The 12,883-nt window shown below is 39.6% G+C and overlaps 1 pseudogene; it reads right to left on the bottom strand.

Annotated features, from left to right (window-relative positions):
• Positions 1 to 8,839: 8,839 nt before the first annotated feature.
• LOC149233478 (ABC transporter F family member 3 pseudogene) lies at positions 8,840 to 10,633 on the bottom strand (annotated as a pseudogene).
• Positions 10,634 to 12,883: the final 2,250 nt, after the last annotated feature.

The following is a 12,883-nucleotide window of genomic DNA, read 5'->3' as shown; positions in this document are numbered from 1 at the left end:
ACCATGGACTGATCAAACTCCTCGTGGAGGATGCGCTCCACACATACAAGGTTCCTCTCTCATGGGAAGACTTCAGAAATTTGACAAAGGACGGGGACATAAAGATGCTAACCGAAGAGCTCGGTTCTTCTAGCAGTGAGGAGAAGGAGTCAGTGGCCGCACTAAAGAAAGAAAAAAGCCAAAAGGCCCCGACCACAGAGCAGAAGAAAAAGCAAGAGAAGAAACAAGAGAAAAAGGATGACAAGGAGAAAGATGACACACCCATCTTGACAGCAAGAGAAAAAAGGTTGCAAGGCAGAGTGGACAAGGCTGAGAAGGTCCACATCAGCAAGAGTGCCTCGACAGCGACCGCAACCAAGTCAAAAAGCAAAACCCATGCAGAAAAGCAAACCAAGGCGGCAACACCTGTTTCTACAGGAAAGCCGAAACCGGCTTCTACAGGAAGCCCGAAAATTATTGAAAAAGGGTCTTCTACAGGAAGCCCGAAAATTACTAAAACTGGGTCTTCTACAGGAAGCCCAAAATTGACTAAAACAGGGTCTTCTACAGGAAGCCCTGAAAAAGTGAAACCCAAGGAGAAGAAAGCTGACATTCATGAAAGGGAGACAGCAGCTGTGCTGGCCGGCCTCAGCACACCTCCTAAGCCAAAGGAGAAGAGAAAGAGGAAGACCCCTCTATACTTTGAAGCTCGAAGAAGTGTGAGAATAAAGACGGGCAAGCCACAGCCTCCATCCAGCAGCCAAATCACTATAGGGGATGCCCCTACTTCACCCAGTGAGAGGTCCCCCTCGAAGATATCGGTCACCTACGAGAGGGGGAGCCCAAAAACAACTACTTGGAAAGGAAGGGTGGACCAATCGACTTCAAAAGCCCGGCCCAAGGTCAAGGAAACAGAGAAGAGGGAAGGAGCGGCACCCTCATCACCACCAAGGGCAGAACAGGCAGAGCCACCAAGAGTAGGAAAGAAAGAGCGTATTCCGGAGCCTAGTTCCCGGCCAAGGACAAGGAGCCGAAGCAAAATTGCTCAAGGATGAGCAAATATTTTAGCTGGGGGGTGATGATGAGCCCCAAATTTTGGTAACAATTTGGGCTCATTTGGCCTACTTACCTTGCTCAACCCTTCATTTTTTATCACTTATGCATCATTTCTTAGTATATTCGTGTTATTTGTAGGAAGAAGGGCAGTCATTATGCCTATGTGGCTAATACATGATGATTTCAGGTTTTTTTGGCATTAAATGGAGCAAAGACCACGCAAATGGAGAAAAGGAGACAGCCAAGGTGGCATTGCGGGTTTATAGGGAGGTTTTCCACAGCCTTGAATGACCTCCCTCGTGATCTCCACCCCAACTCCGAGCTCCAACGTCTATCACCACCGAGCTAGAAGGCAGCCAACGGATTCTACAGGAACAGCAGTTTACTTTCAGTTGGACAGCCAAGCTCCACTAATTGAGGAGGCCAGCTTGGCCCTCATCATGTATAAATATTAAGGCTGTTGCCTTCGATGAGACTCTTGAACTTTTGTTATAGATTTTGGATTACGAGCTGTAGCTCTGTTTTTGCTCTTTGTAAGCCAATTTTGGCATGTTGTTAGACTCATGATTATTTAATAAAAGGCAGTCAGATTTGGATTCGATTCTGAGTTCTTAGGGGAGCTATAGCTCTCAGGTTAGGGCCCAACCTGAGAGCAATAGACCTCCTTTCCTTTGTATTGTTACTTTTTTTTTCATTGCATTTCTTTCCTTTACTTGCACTTGAAAAATACAGTTTGCTGAGTTGACTGTTTCGGTTTGGTTATGTAGGTTAGTTTCATGAATGCAGTTGTTTCATTAGTTCAGAATTAGCGTAGGGAGATTGAAGTTAAGTTGAGTTCAAAAAGGTTGAATGCATGCTCACTTTCACCTCTGTTTGGGGACCGGAAGTGTAGACCGTGCCAATTGCCAAAAAAACATTGTTTTAACATATGCATGCAAGTATTTTTGTAATGTTTTCGATTGAAGAGTTTTCCATGCGATTTTATCTCGAGTAATGACTCTTTGGTTCAGTATCATGCACGAATTCCTTTCAACTTACATTGCTGTTCTTTGATTCCTAATAAAACAGTTAGAATAGGTTGGTGAACTTTCGTTTACATGCAAGATAAGGGTGATTTGTTTCATTTACACTGCGCAGCACCACTTCATCGTGTTCTTATCTTTCTGAACCGTGCCTAAGCCACCTACTCATCCTCTGTTCAGCTCATTTGCCTTCCAACCCTTCTTCTGTCCACATTGCTCAATCTTTTCGGCCTTCCATTGCCTCTACCCTTCTATCGACCAACCAGCTCTATCCACTCTCTCTCCACCTCATCTCTCTGTCCATAGGCCATCTCAAGCTCCTTTTTCATCATACCCATCCATCCATACAGTTCCTTCACTCCTCCATTACCCAAAACTCCGACTGTAGGACATCCTGTAGAAGTTAGCAGACTTCCTGTAGAAATCCCGAGTTTCCTGTAGGATCCCCTGCAGACATCCTGTAGAAGCCTGCAAACACGGTTGCCAAGCACCTGAACGTTGTGGACTTCTGTGGAATGATGTGATGGATCCCCTGGAACCTCTCAGAGCCCTCCTGACCTTTCCCAAGCCTTCCTCCCTTTGAACTACCCCTGCACAGTCAAGACCTAGTAAGAATCACAATCACAATAACTCCACCCACTTGAGCAAAAATACAAAAATGTGTTCTCTTCAATGAAATTAGTTTAAATTCATGCATCTCATCTCACTAGAAGTAATGGCATCATTTCTAGAAGTTTGCACTCCCACCATTGCATCATAGAGATTAAACTAGTCAGATTAGGGTTTACTAGGGTTTCCATGTTTGGTTGGCTTTCAATTCATTCTTGCAAAGTAGGTTAATTTCCTTTGAGGTAGCCTTCGTCCATCATTTAGAAAGCTTCTTCTGAGAATATATAGAAGTTGGCTTGAGCCCTAGCGGACTTGTGCCAGCTGACCAAGTGATAGTTGCGACAAGAGCTAGTACTTGTGCATACAGCACCGTCGCTTCCAAGTTTGTTACGAACTACCGGGTTGATAAAATTAGAGATAGGAAGCTCCAGGAGTTGTAGCATTATTGCTATAATACTGGAGCCCACCAGGAGGGTCAGCAGGCGCTGAATAAAGTTCTTTGAAAACATTGAAGGCGTCTCTCTTGATGCCTTCAAAATCTTTAACCACTACATCTTGGGAGCGGATTTCTGATACATTTTTGAATTGCTTGCGAGCTTCGGCTTGCTTATGGAAAAAACTAGTATTTTTGTCGCCGGCCTGTAACCATAAGTTTCTGGATTTTTGTCTCCAATACTCCTCTTCGTCCCTACTAGCTTTATGGAGGGCTTTTTGCAACTCAACTTCTTTTTGGAGCAGAATTTGGGTAACAGCAGAATCCTCCATTGATGATTGGAGGGCACCAGGGTTTTCTAATGACTCTTTTCTCTTGGCAGCTGGAGTTTTCAGAGTTTTAGCCCACTCCTTGAGCCTTCTCTTAAGAGCCTGCAACTTTTCTTCCCACACAAAGAAGGGGGATCCCGGGACTTTCCGGTTCCAGACTTCAAAAACCACCTCATGGAAACCCTCTTGTTGAATCCACAAAGGGCTAAATCTAAAGGGAGTGGGGCCAAGAAAACCATCCATGGAGAGCTAGAGACTAATGGGTTTATGATCAGAAGTGCAGTTAGGAAGAATTTTGGATGAGGCCATTAGACCACTAGTAAGGAAGGAGGCTTGGACGAGGAATCTGTCCAAACGAGCAGCTATGTGGTTGGGACCTAACCTTTTGTTAGACCAAGTGTATTTCCCAGCTGAAGGTTTGATATCCTCCAGATCCCAGCCAATCATTATATCTTCTACCCATTCTCTAGCTGGGTCCCTTACAGGAGAACCACCTTTTTTCTCTTCAGCGGCTAGAGTAACGTTCAGATCCCCTACAATAATGATGTTTTCTGGATTGTGCAATAAAAGAAAAGACTGGAGCGAGTCCCAGCAAATTTTTTTCTCCGCTGGAGAGACCAGAGCATAAAGGTTGAACATACTTACTTGTTGACCAGAGTCTTTGTGGAGGAGCTGAGTGAAAATCCAATGATGGAAACTTTCTTCGTGAGTCAAGTCATATTTGGAGCTCTCCCAGAAGGAGGCAATCCTACCAGAGGCACCTCTAGCACTGACAGCTCTACCAAGGCCTTTGCGCCAGAATGTTTTGCTGGAATGGAGGAGAAGAGTTTCCTCCATCTTTGTCTCCTGGATGAGAAGGATTTCAGGCAAATGCAACCTCACAATGTATTTCAGGGCATCTTCTTTCAGCCTGCTACCTAATCCTCTGCAATTCCAGGAGATGTACTTCATTATTTACTGGGTTGGGAAGGAGTGGCTCCTTTTGGAGCCCTGTTGTGCTTGCGCCCGGATCTGGTGTTCATCATTCCTTTGAGAGTTTTCTGGGAGCCTTGGAGAACATCCAGATAAGTTTTCTCCTCTCTCTGTTTCTTCTTGGATTTCTGGCCCCTGGTCGATTTGATAGGAGTAATTTGTGAGCTGTCTGATTCGGAGTCTCTTTCTTCTGATTCTTCCCCTGAGTCAGAGGCAAGACTAATGTGCTCGTCGTTGCCTGCGTTTCCCCCTTGATCAGCCTCTGTTAGGGGGACATTTGTTTCTTCTTCGGTTTCTTTCCCTTTCTTCGACTGATCTTCAGTTTCTTCATGGTTCTCTGAGGCATCCACCTTTTCACCTGAGGAGGGGCCATCATTTGAAACTGGTTTGGTCTTGGCATTGGTCTGGGGATTCCCCATTGGTCCTGATTTCTTCTGCTCGTTTGGCTTTGAGACTACCTTGCCCTTTTTTATTTCTTTCCATCCTTCTTCTTCCACTTTGTCCCCTGATGGTGCTTTGGGGCAGTTTCGTTGAAAGTGACCGTGCTCATGGCAGATTCTGCACTTAAAGGGCAGTTGCTCGTAGTCCAGCTTCTGGAAGTGGTGCCAATCTCCAACTGTAAGTTTGATGGCTTCCGGCAGACCAGCTTCCAAGTCAACTTCCACGCAGATTCTGGCGTAGGTGTATTGGCCCTTGTTATCAGCTTTGTTGATGAATCTGCCCAGTCCGTTTCCTATCTTTTGCAGGGATTGGAAGCTCCAGCAGTGTATTGGTAGGTTGGGTAGCCGGACCCAAACAGGGACCTCCTTTGGGACATCGACTGAAGGGTCGAAGTCGGGGGTCCATTTATTCAGAAAGAGACCTTGATTTCCCATGAAATATGGACCGTTTCTGAACACCAGATCTCGGTCTTCCTTGGTAGTGAATTCGAAAATGAAAAAACCTCTACCGACCGCATAGCAGATCACGTTGTTGGGCAGCAGGGGCCTCCAGTTTCATTGAACCCATTCATCAGTCGATTTTGTTGTTGGCCAACGACCCATAAATTGCCCCACTAAACCTCTGTCAGCCAAGGCAAGGGCGATTTTGATCGGTTGATCTTCCGGCAAAGCAATTTCTGGGATTTCATCAAGCTTTTTGATGAACTTCGGGACGTCGAGATGGGATCGTTTTTTTCCTTTCTGCGATAGCAGACTTCGAAAGGCCTTTGTTGTTGATGATGGAGGGGTGGGAGAGGGCTCCACACCCCCTGGCGCACCCATGGCGGTGGGGTAGTCCTGGCAGCGATCGCTGACCTAAACGGAAGCTCGCAGAGGAGCAGAGCGCGCGCAAAAAAAAAGTGATCTAATTTGATGAGTTATTGCTCAACAAGAAAATCATGCATTTTATAGGTTCATGTATCTCACCTTTCCCAATGCAAGACTAATTTTAAACATTGAGGTAATTTCTTAGTCAAAGAAATTTCTAAATGATCTTTAGGGTTAGTGAAGACAAAAATTGTCCCTCTGTCATAAGAATTCAAGAAGATGATTGTTTCCTCCCAATTTAGCATGCATTATTGAACAAATTTTGATTATTTAGACATGCCATGGAGAAAGTATAGGATTATTCCCCTTTGCTTCAAATTCCCCATCTACTCTACATACTCATCATTACTATAAAAAGGAAGCTAAACCCATTACCATCCTAGCTACTTGGTCTACTTATTCTTGAGTCAAGTTGACCCACTTTCATTCCTATATACTCTTAAGGATATTTTTGGTGTAGAGATCTCTATAACAACCCAGGATCCCTTATCACAACATAAATTATTGTTTTTATTCTTTGGGTTGACTATAGATGAAGATTTTGTTACCTATAACATGAGTGGAATTGATCTTTGGTGAGTTTCATGTAGATATAATGTTCGTGATCCCTACTTGAGCTTTCAATCACTTCAATACCAAGCTTTATGCACCCTATTTAAAATAATTTCAATTCTGTCCAACATCAAATTTTGTTCAAAATCTACTCCAAATCCTTGCTACATGTAAACCCCTTATTGTGTAGAAACTTTTGTTACATAATAAATATGTTGCACGAGTTTCTGGAATGTGGGAACTTGGGTACAAGTGTTCGGAATGGCTAGAGGTTTCCCCAAAATTTCCAGGAAACGGCTAATTGGGAGCGGTAATATTATATAAACAAAAAAGAAACGTTGCATGAGTTTCTAGAATGTGGGAATGTTGGGAACTTAGGTACAGGTGTCTGGAACGACTAGAGGTTTCCCCAAAATTTCTAGGAAATAGCTTATTGGGAGTGGTAATATTATATAATAAAAAAATTAAAAATATTTTCTCTATTATATAATTTATATAATAATCAATATATTCAAATATTAAAATCAATTAAAATTTTAATTCATTATAAGAATATCAATTTCAAAAATGAAAATTTGAAAATGTAAATGATTCAAGGGACACTTTTGAATTTAAGAAACATAGTGAAAATCAAAGAACTCATCATATTCATATTCATAATGCTAGTATGCACAATGTAGTACATAGTAAAAAAAATGGCAAATGCCCAAAGTGGTAGAGTAATACATGGTCCAAAAATTCTCAAAGGCCAAAACATAACATTAAAGACTAAAGTTGAAGATGATCATAAAGTGTAATATTCCGATACAACCTTGAGCCTCGCTAAGCACTCCAATTCCATCATCAATATCACGATCACCTGCGATGCTACCCAAAGGTATGCCAACTAAACTTGCATTTGGTGAAGGATTATCCTCATCATCATCAATCTGAGAATCATCCTTAGCATCAGATCCCATCTTGCTACAGGGCCCTATAAATACTCAGGTAGCTTCCTTGAGCGAAGTTGAAGACTACTATGCATATAAACCAATTTCTCTGCTCTCTTAGAGGTAATCTTATTCCTCTTAACAAAGTGAATGAAACTATAACTAGACCAACTCCTTTCAGTTGTCAACGAACTAGAAACCTGAGATAGCGGGTGTGAGGTAAGATTTCAAAGATCTTGGGCTTCCCCCCATACATTCTCCACCATCCAATGGGATTCATTTGTGTAGAAATGTTGATGTCCACCCTTGCATCTTGAGAGAATGTGGAAGGGTTTAAGGTAGCAAAATCAATAAAATGTTCCTGCATTATAGTTGCTTCATTAAGTGTATATATTTTTCATATGGCATCAAGAAAGCCTTGTTTCACTTGTTCATCATCAATCGGTAGAACTTTATTTGGTCTCTCCATATACCACTTTGGATTAAGGGCATAAGCAACCATGTGAAGAGAGGTATTGAGTTTGATCCATCTCTTCCCTATTATCTTTTTAATTTCATTGCAGAACTCCAAAGAGGGGTTTCTATCCCAAATGATGTGACTTATCTTGCCTACCATGCTATCAATACATTCATAAACTTCTCCACGGGTGGGGGAATTAGAATTTGCATACCTAATTAACTGCACAATTGGAGCTTGTTGACCTTTAATGTAAAATACACAAAGGGTATTGGTAATAATAATTTATTATTATATATAAAATGTACAAGATGAGAAGTGTTACAATGAGGACCTGCATATATACCAAGGCAGGTGTCCTTTCATGGCTGGGCATGTCTTTTAGACATGTATTTTCACTTAACTTAATGACTATTTAACATCATCAATATTTGATTATTTATTATTTACATTATTTATATTCATTTTAATTATGTAATCAGTAACATTGCCTTCCTCTTCGAAAAGTTTTGTCCTCAAATCTTATTCGCTAATAATTCCTTCCTTGCCCACGTTTTTCCGGTATGTGTAAGTCATCGGTATTATTGTCTTGGAATCAAGTTTTTTCGATTTCTCCTTCAGATTTGTTTATTTTTAAATAATATTATTATGATGATTTTTTTTCTTAAATAATTAGATTAATGAAATTATACAAATAAATTAATTAATTAATAATAATAATATTATTATTATTATTATTAATTAAAGTATATAATTAGATTAATTAAATTATATAAATCAATAAATCAATTTAATTAATTTTTATATTTCATAACTATATACAATATATAGCTAGTAACTTAATGGACCGCAATGACTCAACAGGGCAGAGTCCCATTGTTTGACTTATCCACTGTTTCACCGTACACCATGTCATTTCAATTTGTCTAGGAATTAACATACAGGGAGCGGATCGAAGAGGATCACGACCGACAACATAGACTTGGCAGCGTGGACGGAATTTGAACTGGACGACAGCATGGATTTGGCAGCGACGACAAGGCAGCGGGTTGAGGAGAGACAATACGTAGATGGGAATTGGCGGTGGACACAGTGTGGACTGCAGACTTGGCAATGTGGATTCAGAGGTGTCACGGCGAAGTAAAATTGGTGGACAGCAAATACGACGGTGCAGCGTTTGATTGATAACCTTGCTCATTTGATGGCACTGTGTAACCAGAGGTGGTGCTCACACATCTCGTAAAGACACTTGAGAGGATTTATAGAATCGTTGGGCAAGGTCTTTTTATAATCCTGAAATGTTCCATTAAAATATGTTGCTCTTCCTTGAGATACCACCCATAATTGATCAACACTTCTAGAAATTAGATGTTCATCATGACTAACCATTAAAACCCCTCCTTGGAAGAGAATGAGTCTTTGAATAAGTGCCTCGACAACATATAGATCAAGATGGTTTGAAGGCTCATCCAACAAAAGAATATGAGGCTTATTGAAGGTAATTTTGGCAAAAGCTACCCGACGTTTCTGACCAACTGACAATGTATACATGGGTTGAAGTGCAAGGTTCCTTGTGATACCAGACTACCCTAAATGTGCCCTTAGCTTTTGTTCTAAGACACCAGGGAAGCACCGCATCATATAAAATAGAGGATTATATGACAAATCAAGCCCATCAACATGGTGCTGACTAAAGACAGTCATGTGAACCTTTGCTAATCGGAAAATTGTACCAAAGCTTGGTTGTAACTCCCCTGAAATTAACTTTATCAAAGTTGACTTTCTAATACCATTTGAACCAACCATCGCAAGACGATTGTTAAGATCTATACCAAAATTTAGGTTCTTGAACAATAGAGGTCCCCCTAGGTATCCAAATGATGCATCACTGAAACTGTTAATTGGAGCACTTGGACTATCCTCAGGAGTGGGAAACTCAAATTTATAGTTTGGATCATTGACAACAACATACATATGACTAGTGTTATCCAAAGCCTTGATTCTTGATTGAATAAGTGAAGCGCTTTTTGCATTATAACGGAACTTATCAATGAAAGCTAGCATATGAGCCTTTGTGCGTTCATTTGACTCAAAATATTTTTGTTGATTATGCAGTTTTTTGTCTCGAGTTCTCCCAAATGTATCATAGTCACCCTTGTAACTTATTAGCTTTTGCCCATGTAAATGTAAATGTAAAATATATGTAACCACCGTGTTCAAGAATTCTCTAGCATGTGACACAACAATAAATGTTTTTGGCCATTTCAAAAGATATGATTCCAGCCATAGAACTGCATGAAGATCAAGGTGATTAGTGGGTTCGTCAAGTAAAAGCAAGTTGGGTTCTATAAAAAGAGCTCGTGCAAGAGAAATCCTCATATGCCACCATCAAGAAAAGGTTTTTGATGGTTTTTGTTGCATATCTGGAGTGAAACTAAGTCCTTCAAGAATAGACAATGCGAGAAACTTCGCAAAATAAGCATCAATATATTCAAACCTTTTATATATTTGTTGAAGCCTCTTGGACGTATCCTTATCCTCAGTGGGTCTATTGAGCTTCAAATCACCCATTCTAGTAGCAACATCCTTGTCAACATATCTCTATTGTACCACCAATCTAGCTTCTTCCTCCAAGAGTTGAGTTCTATCCAAGTCAGAGTTTAGAACATACTGCAGTGCAATAGTATCATCACCAACTACCTCTTTCTCTATGTGTAAAATTTGGAAGTTCTTGGGGATACCATCAATTGCATGCATGGCCATAAGTCGTAATAGTGTTGTTTTCCATGTACCATTCCTTCCAATCAGACCGTAGTGTCTGCCATACAACAAAGTAATTGAACCATCCTTAATGAGTTCTCGACCTCCAACAGAAATGTTGAAATTCGTCATGTGAATGTCCTTCACACTCAATCCTTCATCCCCATTTCCATGATCACTTTCTTCTTTAAGTTCTTTTGCAACATTTTCCTCTTCATCATCATCCATGCCTTCTTCAACATCTTTCTCATTGGTATGATATTGTTCATTTTCTTTCTTCTCAAGGCAGTCCTCATCCACCTCATCTCCATCCTTATTATCATCATTTTGATCAAAATCTTCTTCTTCTGCTTCACCTTGTTTCATTTCTTCACTGTCGCTATCATCTTCCTTATTATCGATTTCCTTTAGACATTCTTTAACTTATGCATATGATTTTTCCCATTGTTGAAGATATTCTTGAATTTTACTAAACTTCTCAATGAATTCAGGATGTAAACGTAATGGCATATTGTGCAGCGAACAACATTCAAAGACTCGTTTTGTGTAGTGGATAATATTCAAAGTCTTGCATGGCTCTGATACCACTGAAGCAACAAAACTTATGGCTTGTTGACTTTTAATGTAAAATACACACACCAAAAAAAAAGTATTTGTAATAATAATTTATTAATATATATAAAATGTACAAGATGAGAAATGTTACAATGAGGACCCGCATATATACCTAGGCAGATGTCATTTCATGATTGGGCATATCTTTTAGACATGCCTTTTCACTTAAGTTAATGACTATTTAACATAATCAATATTTGATTATTTATTATTTACATTATCTATATTTGTTTTAGTTTATGTAATTTATATTTGTAACACATCATTGAGAATTTGTTTTCTTATCTTCTTTTCCTGCACTGATTTAGATTCAAACCATGCATTCCACTCTTGGGAAATAGCAGTGGCTTGTAAGGATGCATGCACCTCAGCCATATGTTGATGAAGAATGAAGTATGTAGCATATCTTGTTTTTGCAGGTTTCGAAAACCTCTTCCTTGGATACATCCTATATATTGCTAAAGAGGCATGGTGGTTGCAAATGTACATTTGTGGATCTCTTGCACCTAAAATGACTTTTATAATCCAATATATTTTGCCAATGTCTTTGAGGACATTATTCAAGGCATGTACACAACAAGGAGTTCACAAGATATGTCTATATCGACTTTGAACCATCAAACCCGCTTCTTTGTGAAAAGGGGTTGCATCTGTGATTACATGTACTACATTTGAAGGAACAAGCTCATCAATTGCTTCTTTCAATACTTCAAACATGAAGGTAGCATCTTTTAGTTTCCCACTACAATCAACTTCTCTTAAAAAATAGGGCCTAGCTAGAGATGTAATAATAATATTCAACAATAGCCTTTTTTGAATGTATGTCCAACCATCCATAACTATTGAACATCCTGAATAAATCCAAGATTGTTTAAGGGGGTCCATAAGCCCCTGTATTCTTGTCACCCCCTTACCTAACAATGATGTCCTCATTTTCTTGTAATTTGGAGGTGCATATCCTAGACCAACAACTATGATTTTTCACACCATTTCTTTGTAATGTGGAGAATGGGTAGCATTAAATGACATTCCATTTGCCATAAAAAAAATCAGCAATAGCATCATCAGCGTCATCCCTATGTAGTACATTGTAGATTTTAGAAAAAAATTCTGGAGCAAAACTAACAGACCTCTTACTCCTCCCAGAAGTAGACGTCCCCACAGATTCAAATTGGTTTGATGCATTTTGATTAACCGAATCTTCCATATCATGGGAAGAAGATCTAGGTGCTTTAAAATTACAATCATTGTCCAAGTACATTACATTGGATCCTAAAGAAGCCATATGAAGCTTTGTCAACTCCATCATTTTCTCAGTGGTACATATACAACCTTTTACCCCATCACCAGATAGGGATAGAATATGATGCCACAGCCTAGTGTAGCTTCCTTTAAACATATGATTACACAATGTGCACATCCATTCTTCACAACCACCACTACTCTTTTTCTTGTTTGTAGTAATTGTCTTCACAAACTTTAACAAGGGTTTCTTGGAGTTTGTGCTTTGTTGGACTTGACCACTTGGAATTGGAAGAAGAGAATAATTTTCATATCCACTTGGTATTGAACTACCACTCTCAATGATTTCCCTGATTAATACAAGAGACAACAAAACAAATTATAAGCAAAAGTCTACTAAGTCTCACATGAAAATGATGCATTCACCGATTCACATAAAAGCAAAGTAATAAATAAATATCGAATTGCAAAATAAGGTTTAAGAAAACATAATCCAAATATATTTAACAAATTTTGTATGCATTGGTAGCACTTGCACATCCAAAATAACAAAACTATAACATAAGAAAAAATGAATTGAATTTTCCATAATCAGTTGCATTTGTATCATATTCACATATC

This window comes from Pinus tabuliformis, chromosome J (assembly GCF_031772625.1).
Source record: "Pinus tabuliformis cultivar Carrire ecotype Pingquan chromosome J, CPIR1, whole genome shotgun sequence".
NCBI lineage: Eukaryota > Viridiplantae > Streptophyta > Pinopsida > Pinales > Pinaceae > Pinus > Pinus tabuliformis.
The sequence above is the reverse complement of the archived record's forward strand: the minus strand, read 5'-3'. Positions and strand labels throughout refer to the sequence as shown.